Source organism: Rhinolophus sinicus, linkage group LG01 (genome assembly GCF_036562045.2).
Source record: "Rhinolophus sinicus isolate RSC01 linkage group LG01, ASM3656204v1, whole genome shotgun sequence".
Taxonomy (NCBI): domain Eukaryota; kingdom Metazoa; phylum Chordata; class Mammalia; order Chiroptera; family Rhinolophidae; genus Rhinolophus; species Rhinolophus sinicus.
Window position 1 is genome coordinate 189366816 of NC_133751.1, and position 15913 is coordinate 189382728.

The 15913-nt window shown below is 34.8% G+C and overlaps 1 protein-coding gene across 2 annotated transcripts in view; it reads left to right on the top strand.

Annotated features, from left to right (window-relative positions):
- SPAG16 (sperm associated antigen 16) overlaps positions 1 to 15913 on the top strand; it is a 747944-nt gene that overhangs the window by 394109 nt on the left and 337922 nt on the right. The window lies entirely within an intron of this gene.

Consider the following 15913-nt stretch of genomic DNA (forward strand, 5'->3'; position numbering starts at 1 on the left):
AATAAGATTAGAATTACTTTATTGGGAAGCTGTTTGTTTTAAGCAAGCTAGAAACAAATACTTATTTTAAAGAGTTCGGTTTTTAGTTCTCCCTTTCACAGATTGTTATCACTCTGTATTATCAAACTAACAATTTAATAGACATAAATATGACAGAAGTAATTACTTGTTTCATGCTTAATTTTAATACAATACTTTCCCAAATTAAATGCTTTTTGGTAATTCACAATTTGTAAGACGACCTGAAGAGACATTTCTCCAAAGAGGACATACAAATGGCCAATAGACATATGAAAAAATGCTCAACATCACTAATCATCAGAGAAATGCAAATCAAAACCACAATGAGATATCACCTCACCCCAGTCAGAATGGCTATCATGAACAAGACAAATAATAACAAATGTTGGAGAGGCTGTGGAGAAAAAGGAACCCTCATACACTGTTGGTGGGAATGCAGACTGGTGCAGCCGTTATGGAAGGCAGTGTGGAGGTTCCTCAAAGAATTACGAATAGAATTGCCATATGACCCAGCAATCCCTCTCCTGGGTATCTACCCAAAAAATCTGAAAACATTTAGAGATAAAGACACGTGTGCTCCAATGTTCATTGCAGCTTTGTTTACGGTGGCCAAGACATGGAAACAACCAAAATGTCCTTTGATAGATGAATGGATAAAGAAGTTGTGGTATATATACACAATGGAATACTATTCGGCGGTAAGAAAAGATGATATAGGAACATTTGTGACAACATGGATGGATCTTGAGAGAGTAATGCTGAGCGAAACAAGTCAGACAGAAAAAGCGGAGAACCATGTGATTTCACTGATATGTGGTATATAAACCAAAAACAACAAAAGAACAAGACAAACAAATGAGAAACAGAAACTCATAGACACAGACAATAGTTTAGTGGTTGCCAGAGGGTAAGGGGGGCGGTGGGTGGGGGGTGGGAGATGAGGGTAAGGGGGATCGAATATATGGTGATAGAAGGAGAACTGACTCTGGGTGATGAACACACAATGGGATTTATAGATGATGTAATACAGAATTGTACACCTGAAATCTATGTAATTTTACTAACAATTGTCACCCCAATAAATTTAATTAAAAAAAATATATATATATAAAAAAAATAAAATAAAAATAAATTATCAGTCAGACTTCTGATCACTTTGATTATTGAACAATGCCCAGATTCCAAATATATGTGAAAACAGCTCCTACAATTTTAGGTCAACAATTGTTACTGAGCCATTGCAGTTTATTTTGTAAGAGGAAGATGGACTCACTTTAAAGGTGGACACTGTTGCTTTGAGGTCACGTATAAAACCAGGTACCTTAAATAGACTTTCTATTTTCTTCCTTATACCATAGGTAACATATTTAGAAGAGGGGCAAGTAAGGTGCTTGCAAAAAGTCAGCAGGTTTTCTGGGAGGATTCACTGAAAGGGTGTATGCTCTGTCCTATGCATCAGTTGATTATCTCCTAATGCCATATACCAGTAGTTATGGTATGTTTTTCTTAGCACCAAACTCCACATTTTTACTGTGCCAGCTGACTCTCTGTTAGGCTTTAGCAGTAGGGATTGCTTGTAGGAGACTGCAGTGCTGGAGGAGGAAGAGAGATCCATCCCGTCTTCTTCCTATGGGCTTCTTTTAGGCTTAAAGTTCCCATGAGCATCACTAGCAATACTGCACCTTAGCAACAGCAGTTTGTTTCATCACAGTAGTTGAATCCAGTTGTCACTTGCAGAAACAGGTGCATTATGCCATCATCAAAGACATTAGCTCCAGCTAGTAGGTGCCCTCTGCTCAGAGGTCTCTGTTTGTAGCTATGCACAACCCCTCCTCTAAGTTGCAGAGCACCAATACCAGCAAAAAAGTAAGTTGCTCCACACAGAGGGCTGAGTTTCAGCTCTGCAGGCACCCCTCTCCAAGGTTCTAAGTTTTAATAATTCCACTCTTTTCCCTTTGTTCACTCAATCTTACAGGTGGTAGCTCCTTCCTGCAGTTGCTTTTTCCATGATACCTAATGTTTTTTCTCTTTTTAGTTATATACTTATAAATTTACACATAGTGAACAATCCTATATATTAAATCCTGTATTTTGACTATACCTTGATAGATAAAGGACATTAATGGGTAAATAGCATAATCCACCTGAGTTATAAAAATACAGCTAAATAATGTTGGAATATTCTGTAAGATAGGTTTTAATTCTCAAATGGTTACCTACTGGTTACTTGGAATAATCAATCACCTGTAATTCTTAATTTTATGTTTCTGATTATGTGACCAGATTTTATAAACATTTATTATAACAGATTACTGGTATTTTAAAAAATGACTTTATTGAGGTATGATCAACACATACAAAGCTGTAAAGATCTAATGTATGCAAATTGATTACTTTGCAGTTAAATCCATACTCATGAAATCATTACCAATCTATGCCATCAACATAGCTATCATCTCCAAACATTTCCTCCCGCCCTCTTTATTTATTATTATCTTTTATAAGAACACTTAATATAAGATCTAGCCTCTGAGCAACTTTTTCAGTACACGATATGGTGTTGTTAACTATAGGTACTATGTTATACAGTATATCTCTAAGACTTATTCATCTTATATAACTAAAATTTTAACACTAGTCTCTAATTTTAATTTTTGTCACCTGTGGCTTAGATAAGGATTATCATGAAATATTGTGGCCCATTCTAAAATATAACATATCTTTAGATGTCTTAATCAATCATAGTGTTTAAATGTAACTATGGTTAAATACTTATTCCCTGTAGACTCAGCCTTACATAGAATGATTTCAGACACTTTGACTTGACAGCTTTTTTCCATGATCTGATATCCAAATGTCTCCAGTTGATACCCAGTCAATATTGCTATAACAGATTAAAATCACTCCGAGAATTGACACCAGATTTTTTTTTTTTTTGCATTACAAAATTCCCATCAATGTCAAGAGCTCACCTTCATCATCAAAGACAAAAAACTTATACCAATTTTGAAGCTGAGGTAGCAGACAAACATTGAAAATACAAGATAAATTGATTGTTTATATAGTGGCTATTGATTTATCTTTCAGAGTTATAATCAAAGCACTGAACTGTAATTTACAATTACTCGTGGGTCAGAGCTGGGTATATATGTCTAAAGCTAGTGTCTGACTTTAAAATTTCATAGGTTGTTGGAACCAGTTTTAATGACTTAAAGGGAGAGTTTATTTGCCTTTGTAAGATTTTGGTAGTAGAAGCTGTTCTATGCCTCGTCATAATATCTTATCCTGATGCCACATAGTCATTAATAAAATATATGTTGATAGACTCTGCTGTTCACCAGAGTAGGAAGAATTTAGCCTATATTATTCTCTCCTACAAACTGCCCTTCCCTCGGAGCCCCTGGCTCTAGCCTCGCATCTGTTCCTGAATTGGACATTACTAACCAAAACCATCCAATTAGCTCACCAGAAAGTTGGATAACTGAGAATCATAATTAATGTAAAATAGCCAAATCAAGAGCCACTTTTATTAAATGCTAATAAAAACAATATCTGTGGCACTCTTAATGTGTGAGCACTCTAAGTTGTCTATGAATAATTAACAGTAATGCATCGATGATCTTCTGAATTATCACTTATACAAAGTAGAAATTTATGTTTCAAGTTGTAATCATTGATTTCTACCTTAATTTTAAAATATAGTCTTTAAAAATTAGTCTCAAAACACAGAACTGTGAATGCACACTTGAACGCACACAAACAGACACACCCATTGTATCTTAAGCAGAGAATGCTTAGTACATGGCTGTTTGGTTGCATGAATAATAAAGAAAAAATTGACACCTACATAGAAGAAACTGCCCTCCCTGCTTCCATCCACATTCACACTATAATTTAATTGTTGTTTTATTATATATGAATCTATAAAATGATGAAAATGGGATAGGAAAATCAGACAATATCTCAGTTGGCTATAAAAATAATGTTTCTTTAAAGCATAGGTATTCATGAAATGAATTGCCTTGTTGAGCTGTGTTATTGACATTAGAAAATTCGAAGACTCCATTACTGCCCTCAATGAGATTACAAATAATTTAAAAATGCAGCAATTTTGAAGCAATCAGAGAATATACATTGCATCTGCAATTTATAACATCAAATAGGGTGTTCTGGTTAACGTCTGGCCACTTTTCTTCCAAGGTTGCTGGATATTTGAATGGCTATACTGTCACTCTAGTATTTGTACGGTAGACCACATACCTGTTTAGTTTGTAGCTTTAAAGGAAGGGATTGGAAACAGCCAAAATGTTACTGAGTGTAGCTGCCCCTACTGCTTTCAGCAAGATCATTACTTAGGCAAGAACTGATTTGTTTGTCACCAGAATGAAAGGAACCATAGAACTTTGTAAAATTCAGCAGCTTCTGGACCCCGATAGTGGGAGATACGCGTAAATCAGTTGCCCTTATATCCAATTGTATTGTTTCAGATGACCTCAAGATTAAGTTGATAGAGAAAAATAAAGCAGGTTGAAAACTGTTTGGAAAGGCAATCTGTGATTACTGCTGCTTTGCATTGACTGTAAGCAAACATGTCAGAAACCTACTAAGTTTTTGAGACATTAGTATTGACAAAGAAACCATGAGCCTGTTCTTACTCTTCCATGACTCTTCAAACCGTACAACAGTCCTCAGGGCCCTTAACTTGCATGCAAAGGAAGTGGACTTCTAGAAGGCACAGACCACAGCACCCACATCAGATGTGGCCATAGAGGATAATGGATGAGGAAAAACGTTGGCCATTGAACAAAACCAGAGGCCACGGAGAACAATGGGCAAAGTGTCACCTTTTAAAGAGAGAGGCTTGATTGGATCAGCGAACTTTCTTGTATGCCATGGCAAAGCTCCTCATTGTGATTCCCCTGGATTCTTTCACTATTGGACTAGTAACTCTGTTGTGTTTCCCACTTTTCTACTGTCTGTATTGAAGTTTGTGTTGCCATCCCTCTGTCCTTGCTTCACCATTATACACTTTGTTTGTGGTGATGGGGAGGCAGAAAACTTCTCTTTTATTTGATTGGTCACCAGACAGCTAGAGACGCCTCTGAACCCAGTAGCAGATTGTGCATTATGCAGAAATTATGGACTGTGAAATACATGCAGTACGTGAATGGGACACTGTGTTATCTCCTTTTGGGGGTGGGAATGGGGAGGGGACAGTGAATATTCTGCATGTGGAAGGAAGGATGCCACAGATATTCAGTGAACAAGAGGCCAGACTGTGGCAGTTGTTAGCTGTTCACCAGAACCCACTCCCTCCTTCTTTCATATTAAATGGGCACCTGACAATCGATCTAAAAAGTATTTCTCAGCTGCCCTTTTATTAAGTGTGGTGATGTCTCTACATCTATACAATAGAATATTAGTTGAAGTGATATATGCCATTCTTTATTTTTCCCCCGGGTGGTGGGATGAAATATCAGCTGCTTAAAGTAAAGCCACCTCCATTCCTTACCTCTAGTTAGGCTGAAACATTCTCTGGGTTCTCCAACAATAAGGAAATAAACTTTCGCTTTATTTGAGGAATTATTTTTCCAGTCTGTTTATTATAGTACTTGAGCCTGCCCAGTCCGATATAGGCACCTGGTGAATAATTTTTAGGTGATATGTTTTCCCTTCATGACATATTAATAAGGCAACTAAGACAAGGCCTGCAATGTTTTCAGAATTATTTGAACAGGGTAGTAATAGACGCTCTGTGCTGGTATAGATGGCTATACAACTCCCTCTACTTTTTTTTTCCCTTGCCTCTTCTCATTTCCCATCCTTGGTTTCTGCTGCAATACTATTTGAGCCTCTGAAGTCCTATTTGACAGTAGCAATACCTGTCAGTCAATTGGCTTACATGCAAGTTAACGCCTATAAAAGTAGCTGTAAGTTATAAGAAAATATGCAATGATAATTTATTAGTGTCTCCATTAGTAGAAGTCTGATTCTATAATAATTATTTCAGTTAAACAATAAAAGCTCTGAGAATCTCAATTTAATGGTATCACTGACTGTATTTACTGCTGAGAACCGCTTTTACTGACTGCAGTCAAGCTGATGGAATATAAATAGAACCTCCCGTGCGATGGCCCTAACAGTTTTTTTAAATTTATTTATAGATCCAATAAATACATATTTAACACTCACTCTGTTGTGTGCATTATGTTAGTCACTAAACTATAGCAGTGCACGAAATAGAAAAAAACAAAACACAGAAAAATATTCCTGCCCTCATGTAGAGAGCATTCTATTGGGAGACATAAAATAAGCCAAATGAAAAAATAATAATTATGTACAGTATTTAGGGATGATAAGTTTTGTAGAGAAAAAAAAAATATGGGAAGTGGAAAGGAATGGCGAGCACTGGAAAGGATTGCGATATTAAACAGGACGGTCAGGGACATTCCCAGTATAAAGCTGGCATTTGGATAACCTGAAGTATGTGCTGCAACAAGCCAAGAAGATATCTAGGAGAAGAACATCCCAAGCTCTTCTGGGAAGTGAACTCCCTCATGGTGGTGGCAGGATGCATGTGACTGAGGGACAGCGAGGAGGCCAGTGAGACTGGAGTAGAATGCGCAGATGAGTGAATAGTGGAGGAAAGGCAGTTATATGGGTATGCGCATATAACATTGAACCGAGGAGCACATTTGAATGACTTAGACCGATATCTCAATGAGATGGGAAACCAATGGAGGGTTTTGAACAGTAGAGTCATATAATCTCTTTTATACTTTTACAGGATGACTCTGGTTACTGTGTTGAGATTAGACTGTGACAAAGGATGGGTGGGGATACAAGGGTAAAAGCAGAAAGACCAGCCCGGGGTCTATTGCAACAGTCCAGGCAAAAGACAGTGAAGGCTTGAGGCATAATGTGAACAATGAAGGTAATACGATTTTTTGTTTGTTTGTTTGTTTTTGTGGGTTTTTTTTTTTTTTTTTGAGTATTCTGGATAGATTTGAAAGGTGGAGGCCATAGGGATTGCTGAGGTATTGTAAGTTGTGAGAGAAAGAAAACAAATCACCTGTTACACTTTGAGGCATCTGAAAAGCAAAAAGTTCATCCCCTTTATACTGGAACACTAATGTGAACTTTATAAAAGGCTTTTCCAACCAGATCTGCCAACTGGAATTCCAGAAACAGCTGTACAATGAGGAATGCCTTCTTATTGTTCATCTAACAAGTAATTTCCATTGAGACACTTGAATGTTCCCTCCTGCCCACCAGCATTGCTTCCTTTGTAATTTAACAATTCATTTCCCAATCATAACCCCTGGGCTGAAATGAACGAAACAAAAGGCTATAGATAAAGGGAACAGTTGAATTTTAGAAAAAAAGACATGTGAAATGTTAAGATTCTCTTACGGTGTTATCTTCTTTGAATAAATATACCATAGATTTCTTTCAGGCAAATAATGCACCAAGGTGGACTCTAAAATGGAAGAAATTTATTTTTTATTATAAAATTAGTAATAAGATAGCACTAAATAAGTTATAAAAGTGGAGTTTATGATTTACAATCTAAAATAGTTCATTAATAATGCATTTCATATTCTTTATGATTGATTTGCAAAGTTGGATATTTTTAGAGATGAAAAACATAATGTACAATATTAATGGTTGGAAAACACAATCATGGAAGAAGTATAAAGACTTAAGGGCATAGGTTGTTGGTACATTAACACCTGTGTTATAAATAAAGACCCACCATTTGCCCTTTAGGCACCCAAGGTATATATGAATAGACTGCTAAAGCAGTGCTTGAAACATAATTATGTGACATTAAAAGAAATGGCAACGTACATAAATTGACCTCTTGTGATCTATTTATCCTGTTCTAGGAATGATAAATCAATCCTTACATCTTCTTGGATTTTCATTTATATTCAAGTTAGTAGTTCTCCCTTGAACCATAGACTTTAAATTCTAAGTATTGTTGAAAATAAATATGCAGATAAGCACCAAAAAAAAAAGAAAAAGATTACTTATACCTTTTCACTGCTGTTTCCCCCAAACAGTGCATAATTAATAAGCACTATTCAAGAAGTGTCTATCTTAGGGAGAAAATATATATCAAAGGTAAGTTTAGATTTCATTTAGCAAGTTATAGTATGACTGAATAGTCAAGCTCTCTCACTACCAGTATGGCCTTGTGTGTATCCTGGAGGAATGCCGTGAGCGGCAGTACCCACTGCCCTAACTTGATGTGAATGTCCTTTTACACCAGTATATACGGGTTGATCAATAAAAGAATTACATGTCATTAAGATTTTAACATTCAGCCCTATACATTTACAGAACAAATACGATTTCATATAAATGAGATGTGTGATTTGCATCTAACTTGCATTACATGAGGTACACTTTCTGTTTGTGAAGTCACAAAACAGCTAACCTGTATATTAGAAATAATTTGGATGAGTATTAATGAAACTATAGATATTCCAATAAGACTGAATATAGGTGTTTTATAGCATATTATTTCTCTATTACCACCAATTAAAGCAAGAACTCTAACATATAAAATATGCAACACCCCTTTTCCACCCCACTGAAAGAAATCTGGTCAGTAGATGTGTTAGTCCTTTTCAGTGCTAGCAAATAAAAGGGTTTAATGCATTTCTTCATTAATATATATTAAAATGATATATAGGCATAGTATAGTTGAGGTGAAAAACTAAAATGCATTATGTGTTTTTATATTTAAGGTTTAATCCTGTGTGAGTGTGTATGTGTGTCTGTGTTTATGCCGATATACATATATTATTATTAATACAGTGAGTTTAAATATTCAACTTTAAATTAATTTTAGAGTGACATAAATATTTGACTGTCTCAAGTACTTAAATATCATTTAATCAGAAGGATTTTTTGTTTATTTATATTTTATCTATGACTCCAAAACCAAACTTGTTTCAAAACCATTTATTTGAGACAGCAAAAGCTAACTATCATGCCCCTGAAACATCGTTTTAGAATTACTGAAAAGGTTTTCATATAAAGAAAACTGTAAGATTTGATTCAGTTGTTATGGAAATGAATTGAATGTCCAAGTGCATCAAATCAAAATAAGATGTAAACTAGTTAATATAAAAATAGCAAGCAATAAAGTTTTAGGTGGAATTAAGCTATTGTCTTATATAAAACTATGTTGTTAGATATGACACATTTCCTACTTAGAGAAAAAGGTGAATTTGTTCCCTTCAGTAAACCACTAGGGAATAAAATTTTCATGGAAATTTTAAATATTACTTCATAGTGTCTGACACGAGTTTGTGCAAAGTCCTAACATGTATCAATAAGAGCAAAACTTATTAATGTGTCCTGGGTAGAAAATGCACCAGACTGTCTTCAGTCAAGGAATATGAAATGATTATCTCGGATCTGGCCTTTAGCCGCCTCACAACCTAGAACAGGTTCTATAGGAGCAGTATCATTTTTTCAGTAATTACAAACTATGTACCTACCAGGTTAGCCACTGGTTATCCACACCTCCTAAATTACATAAAATATAAATTTTGTTAGGTACCCAAACCACCCCGTTAAGACAGTTTAAAGCAGTTTTCACATGAAGAGGAAATTTTCCTGTGATGCTTGTATTTCATTTTGATTTGGGGTTATCATGTCAGTTAATTTTTGTTTTGCATAAGAAAGAATATGATGAAGTTGAGAATAATACACATTAGCAAGAAACAATCTAAAACTCTATGCAGTAATGACGATGATAAATAATTATACTAAGATATGTTGTATTAAACCTGTCTACCCCTGGCTAGTAAAATGTGTACCTAAATTATGTGTTTCCTAAGTATACAGACAGATTCAGAGGGATGTTAAAAAAAAAGAAAAAGTTATTACTTTAAGTAATACAGGCATGTAAAAATTATTCTTGAAAATGTAGAATGAGTTCATTATAATTATTTTATGTATTATTGTCTGAATACATGTCCAAGTAAAATGTATTACCCATAAATTTAAGATTTAAAGTTACCATTGGAAATTCAGGGTGATTATCTAAATGTGCATTTTAAAAGGGACAACGTTTTAGCCTAGAAACACAAAGCATATCTTTATATGAAAGCCATGACTACAATAAAAGAAAGTGAGTGTCTAACATTTTTTTCTTGATTATCTTTTCCCAGATTTTCACCAGTTTATAAAAGTATCTGATGTTTCCAATTTTAAAGGTGATATGTAATTTATTTCATTGTCTATTTCTATAGTCACCATGTGACCATTTAAATGCATTTTTAGAGAATAATAATGTCAGTATCTCCAGAATAAATTTAACTTTACTATTTTACATATATGAATTAATATATCATATGTATATGCAAAACTGTTATAAAACATATATGTCTGCACCAAAAGATACTGCCTACATCCTTAATATGAATTATAAATCTTTTTCACAAATAACATTGACTAATAAATATATGTGTATTATCTATGCACTCACCTCTACTCCTTACTCTCATGGTCTCCTGCTCATTTCTAAGCAGGCTATGACATCTTTGACTTGAGACTTTCACTGATATCTCCAACAAAAGTAGCTCTTAAATTATCTGAATTGTCATGGCTCTTATTATCTATGTTTATATGCTTACCACTACCAGCTACCTAAGAACCCAGTGCCCAAATCGGGATTGATTATTTACAATCCCTTAAGAAGCCATTGGTATTAATTTCATGAGACTAACAGCTGTGATTATTTGGATCACCACGATAAAGCCAACCATTGCATTCTAGATATTGTTCACCTATCCACCAGTCAGACTTTTTCTCTCTCTCACCTCTGATATTCCTTTCACTGTATGCATTAGAATTCAATGCCTGTCATCAGCTAAATATTCTATATCCACAATCTCTTCAAAGTCCTCTTTTATCTTCTTGCTTAAACTGGCTATCCCTTGAGGAGATTGAGTCCCTTTTCTAAGGGAGCATGCAACTTTCTCCCCTTAATCCTTCCTCAAAGATTTACAATCCACACTGAATACTAAGCATGTAGACCCTGTCCTTGAGGTACATGCATAAAATTTATTTTAGAGTTTTGCACACATCTCTTACATCTTACATATATATATATATGAGAAAACTTTCAAATCTTTTTTTTAAATTAAATTTATTGCCGGTTTCAAAGGTACAATTTTATAATATGTCAACTATATACTGCATTGTGTGCTTACCGCCCAAAATCAATGGTTTTCTACTCTGTGAGAAGCATCTCCCCTCTCTCTATCTTGTATATTTACTACCACCACCTGCTCCAACAATTCTTTGATTCCATTGGTATTGGTAATTAATTGTCTCCACTATTTTTTCCCTTGCCCTTGAAAACAGCTTTCTGGTTCATCCCATCTTATCCAGAGTGGTTCCAAGGTATCACAGTGATCTCCCCTTCTCCCACAGTTTCAAATTCCTTGGTCTTTTCCTCCATATTTCTTTCCTGTCAAAACCACAACTCTGGTTAAACCACATTTTATGCCTACTCTATGTCTGCACCTGGTAAGCTAAGCATGGCTAGGAAAAAAGAAAAAAATCATGCTGACTGATCTCACTTTATATTTATAACCTCAGCTCAAAAGCTGAATCAGTTTGCATTTCCTCTGTCAGTTAACTTTCTACCATATGAGATGAATATTTCATACCTTTTTCCTCTCTCCTCAAAAACCTAACACTCTCCTTACTCCATTTTTCCTCTGAGCAGATTACCTGGATTTTTATTTTATTGAGCAACAAGAAGCAATCAGAAGACGACTTTCTAATCTTCCCATGACCAAATCCATCGGTGATACCTTCTCTCTCTCTCCCTCTCTTTTTATCTCTCTCTCCCCCTTTTTCCCTCCCTCCTTCACTTTCTCCCTCCCTTCCTCTTTTGGTGTTGGCTAGGTGGTTCTTCTATTCTGGACTGGATTGCCTGAGGGAGGGGTAGTTTAAGATGGCCTCGCTCAAATGTCTGAAGCTTCAGGTGGGCCACCTAGGGCCACTCTCCCCATGGTCTCTCAACCTCCAGCAGACTTGCCTGAGCTTCTTCATATGTTGGCAAAAAGGGTCCAGCATCAAGAAAGAGCAAGCACCAACGGACAAGAAGTTGTTCAAGCCTCTACTTGCTATTGCCCTATTAACCACAATAAGGCATGTGGCCAAGACCGGGGTCAGTGTGGGAGGGGATCACTAAATAGGTTGTTGGAGTAATTTTAGGCTATCTGTGTTTTTATGTTCAGTAAATTTGATCCCTATTACTTTTTAATACCCTTTTATTTTTAATTAGTGTAGTAGTCAAAGTATTAAAATAATTGAAAAATGGTAGTTTTCATGTACTCTTCACCTAGATCCCCCCAAGGATGATATCTGACTAGCGTACATTGTCAAAACTCGGAAATTGACATTGGTACAGTATTATTAAGTCAAGCAGAGACCTTAGTTAAATTTGACCAGATTTCACATACAGTTTGTGTGTGTGTGTGTGTGTGTGTGTGTGTGTGTGTGGTTCCATGAAATTTTATCACATGTGTAAATTAGAGTAACCTACTCAACTGATACCATAATCAGGATACAAACTGATTCATCACCTTAATGATCTCACTCTTCCCCAACACTTAACAACCACTGATCTGGTCTCTGTCACTGTAATTGTCAATTCAAGTTGTAATTGTCAATTCAAGAGATATTGAATCATACATGATGTGATCATTTGAGATTGGCTCTTTTTTATTCATAATGTGCCCTGAGATTCATTCAAGATTTTGTGCATCAGTAGTGTATTTGTTTTTATTACTGAATAATAGTTAATTTTATGGATATACCACAGTTTATAAATTTGGTCTTTGAAGGACATTTGTACATGAGAAATCCAATTTTTCCTAATTCTCCTGAGAATTTGGTACTATCAGTGTATTTTATTATCTTGGTCAATCTAAAGGTATGTAGTGGTATCTCATTATGTTTTTAATTTCCATTTCCCTAATGCTGTTATGATGTTAATGAACATATGTTCATGTACTTTTCATCTCTGTATCTTCTTTGGTGAAATATCTGTTCGTGTTTGGATCCATTTTCTAATTGAGTTGTTTGTTTTCTTACTATTGAGTTTCTGTTGAAAGTTCTTTATATATTTTGTGTGCACATCCTTTGTTAGAGAGGTTTATGGGAGGTCTAAGTTGAAAAAAAATTTCTTCTTTGCTTATAAACTGCAAATTTTTTAATACCATTGATGAAAATTCATCAATTTTGAGAAAGGCACAAAAGCAATTCAATGGAAAACAGAAAAAATCAGTTGACTATACTGAAGTACCTCTTTCTAGGTTCTCTATTCTATTCCACTGATCTATGCATTTATCCCCTACCAGTACCATATAATCTTGATTACAATAGCTACATAGTAAGTCGTAAAATCATGTAGTGTGAGTCCTTCAGGTTTTTTTTTTTTCCTTCTTTCCTTTCTTTTTTTCCCCCCAAAACTTTGTTGTCTATTCCAGTTCATTCATCTTGCTAACCCCCTTTTCCCCGTTTATCTAAAATCACTTCAGCCTGGTTTGCCTGGCCAGTAAATCGCTGTATTCCCTTTCTATCTGCAGTTATTATTATTTTTTTCTTTCTTTCTGACTCTCACTAGTGTCTTATTTATCCCTACTTGTTTTGTTCTTGCTACTCCTCAGAATTAAATTCTCTCTAGACCGTTCTCCAATAATCCACCTATTCTTTTTCTTTTCCAAATTTGAGTTCAAAACTAACCCTTTCTAAGAAACCTCCTTTCCTAGCCTCAATTTCTGATGATCACTCTTTCTCCCGTTTCCTTTTCCTTGTTAGAGTCACCTTGTAAGTTTTTAAAGCCTTAAGCACAAAATAAAGAAAAGAAAAGAAAAGAAAAGAAAAGAAAAGAAAAGAAAAGAAAAGAAAAAAAGCACCCCCTACATATACTTAAAAATTTAAAACCAACAAAAAAGTGTATGTGTAAGAAAACCCATCAAAATTTGATTTTTTTTCCCTTGAACTCCCCTTCCCCCTTAGATGCTACTCTATTTACTTATAATTTGGAATATAAAATTGTTTTTTTAAATTCTGTCTCTCTTTCTCCTTTTTTTCTGTTTACCCTTTATCCTCCTCCCAGTTGGATGTAGCTGCTTTGCTTGTGCCTTAGGCACATGTTTCATCTTTCTGTTGGGTAATCCAACACTGTCTTTATGAATAATTTGTTCTATGTCATAAAGCATTCATGTTTCTGCTCTAGTTCTCTTTTTATATTTATTGTCCTTCTGCCTCATCATGATCTCTTCTTTTTGTTCACCTTTTAAAAGAACATATGTAGCCCCTAGTTGTTAACTAATGTCATGTACTCTCATCTTCTGCCTCATATTTTCACTTAGAATTTATTTTTAATCTTTACCTTTTTTCAGAGTGAACTGTTACTTTCTACATTATCACGTATATATATATGTATTTCTGTTACAGTTGTTCCATAGACTGTAAACAGTTAAATGACTCCTCCACAACTCCTCTCACTTTAGAAAGATATATATCCTGCAGTGTCTGAACTTAAATCAATGATTCCATACAACTTTCATTCATTATCTTCTGCAATGTGGTCTCTTTGTCCATGTCTTCTCATAGCCATATTGAATGTGAATTGAAGAAATCTGAGCACCTTTTGAAACTTTCTTCAGATGGTTTACTAACATTACAAACTAGAGTGATGAGGAATTCAAATTAAATGAAAATAGTGGCTATAAATATATCTATGTCTACATATGTATATATCTACGTATCTGTATATCTAATCTAGATATCTCTATCTATACATATATATATATATATATATATATAACAGATAGATGATTGATTGATAGACAGACAGACAGACAGACAGATAGATGTTATATCTTTACTGGAGGCTTGGCACCACTCAGCTATAACACTCTTTATGTGCAATTTTTACTCAACGCTGGTTGAATTCTATAATGAATTAAAAGCATTTTGCCAAAATGATCACTTTTTTTTTAACTTTCAAATTTATGTTTGTTTGAACTATGAAGTCTTCAGTACTCAATCATTCTCATTAAAGCAAATAAGTTTCAACTGTAAGATTGAAAGGATATTCTCACTGCATATTTAATTCCAAACATTATTAACCTGATTACTTATGCATTTTATTTTTATTGTATAATGAGGTATGTGAAAGCAGGTTTGAGTCTGACAAAATAAAAGACACATAAAAACTATGTGTGGGTTATTTTCTAAACTAACATGAATTAAAATGATTTTTTCCTTTCCGCCCCTTTAGCAAACCTTTTCTGAATCACTCTACTTCACTGAGTACAAACCTTACATGTGTGAACAAAATGTAGCTTTATTCAGACGACATAAAAATATGTATTGTTGCATCAGAAGTTACTGAAGCTTCCTTCACTGCATATATCTGTAGTTAGGTGACATGAACTGACACATATTTCTTATTCATGAGTTCTGCATGAGAAGGAGGATTCACCTGAATCTTAAAACTCTTAAGAGCCATGAATATATTCTGCCTTGGAACTGAATAAGTTGATCATATTATATCAAAGAAAAGGTTCATGCAGTGGCTGCTTCACACATCAGTGCTTCTCATTCGGATTCCAGTTCTTGTGGCCTGTGACAATCTTTGCAAATGATCTTTATTTCCCTTTATTCTTCTAAAAATTAAGAGAAAATGAGATTTGGAAAAAAAACTCTCACACTGTCAAGTGACTGTTTTTCTCTTTGTACGTGCTTTCGGAGGGGTACACATGCACATATGCACTCACCTCATTTTTAAGCCCATTCCCTTTATCTTTGGTATATTTCAGTTGGAATACAAACACAGGTCACA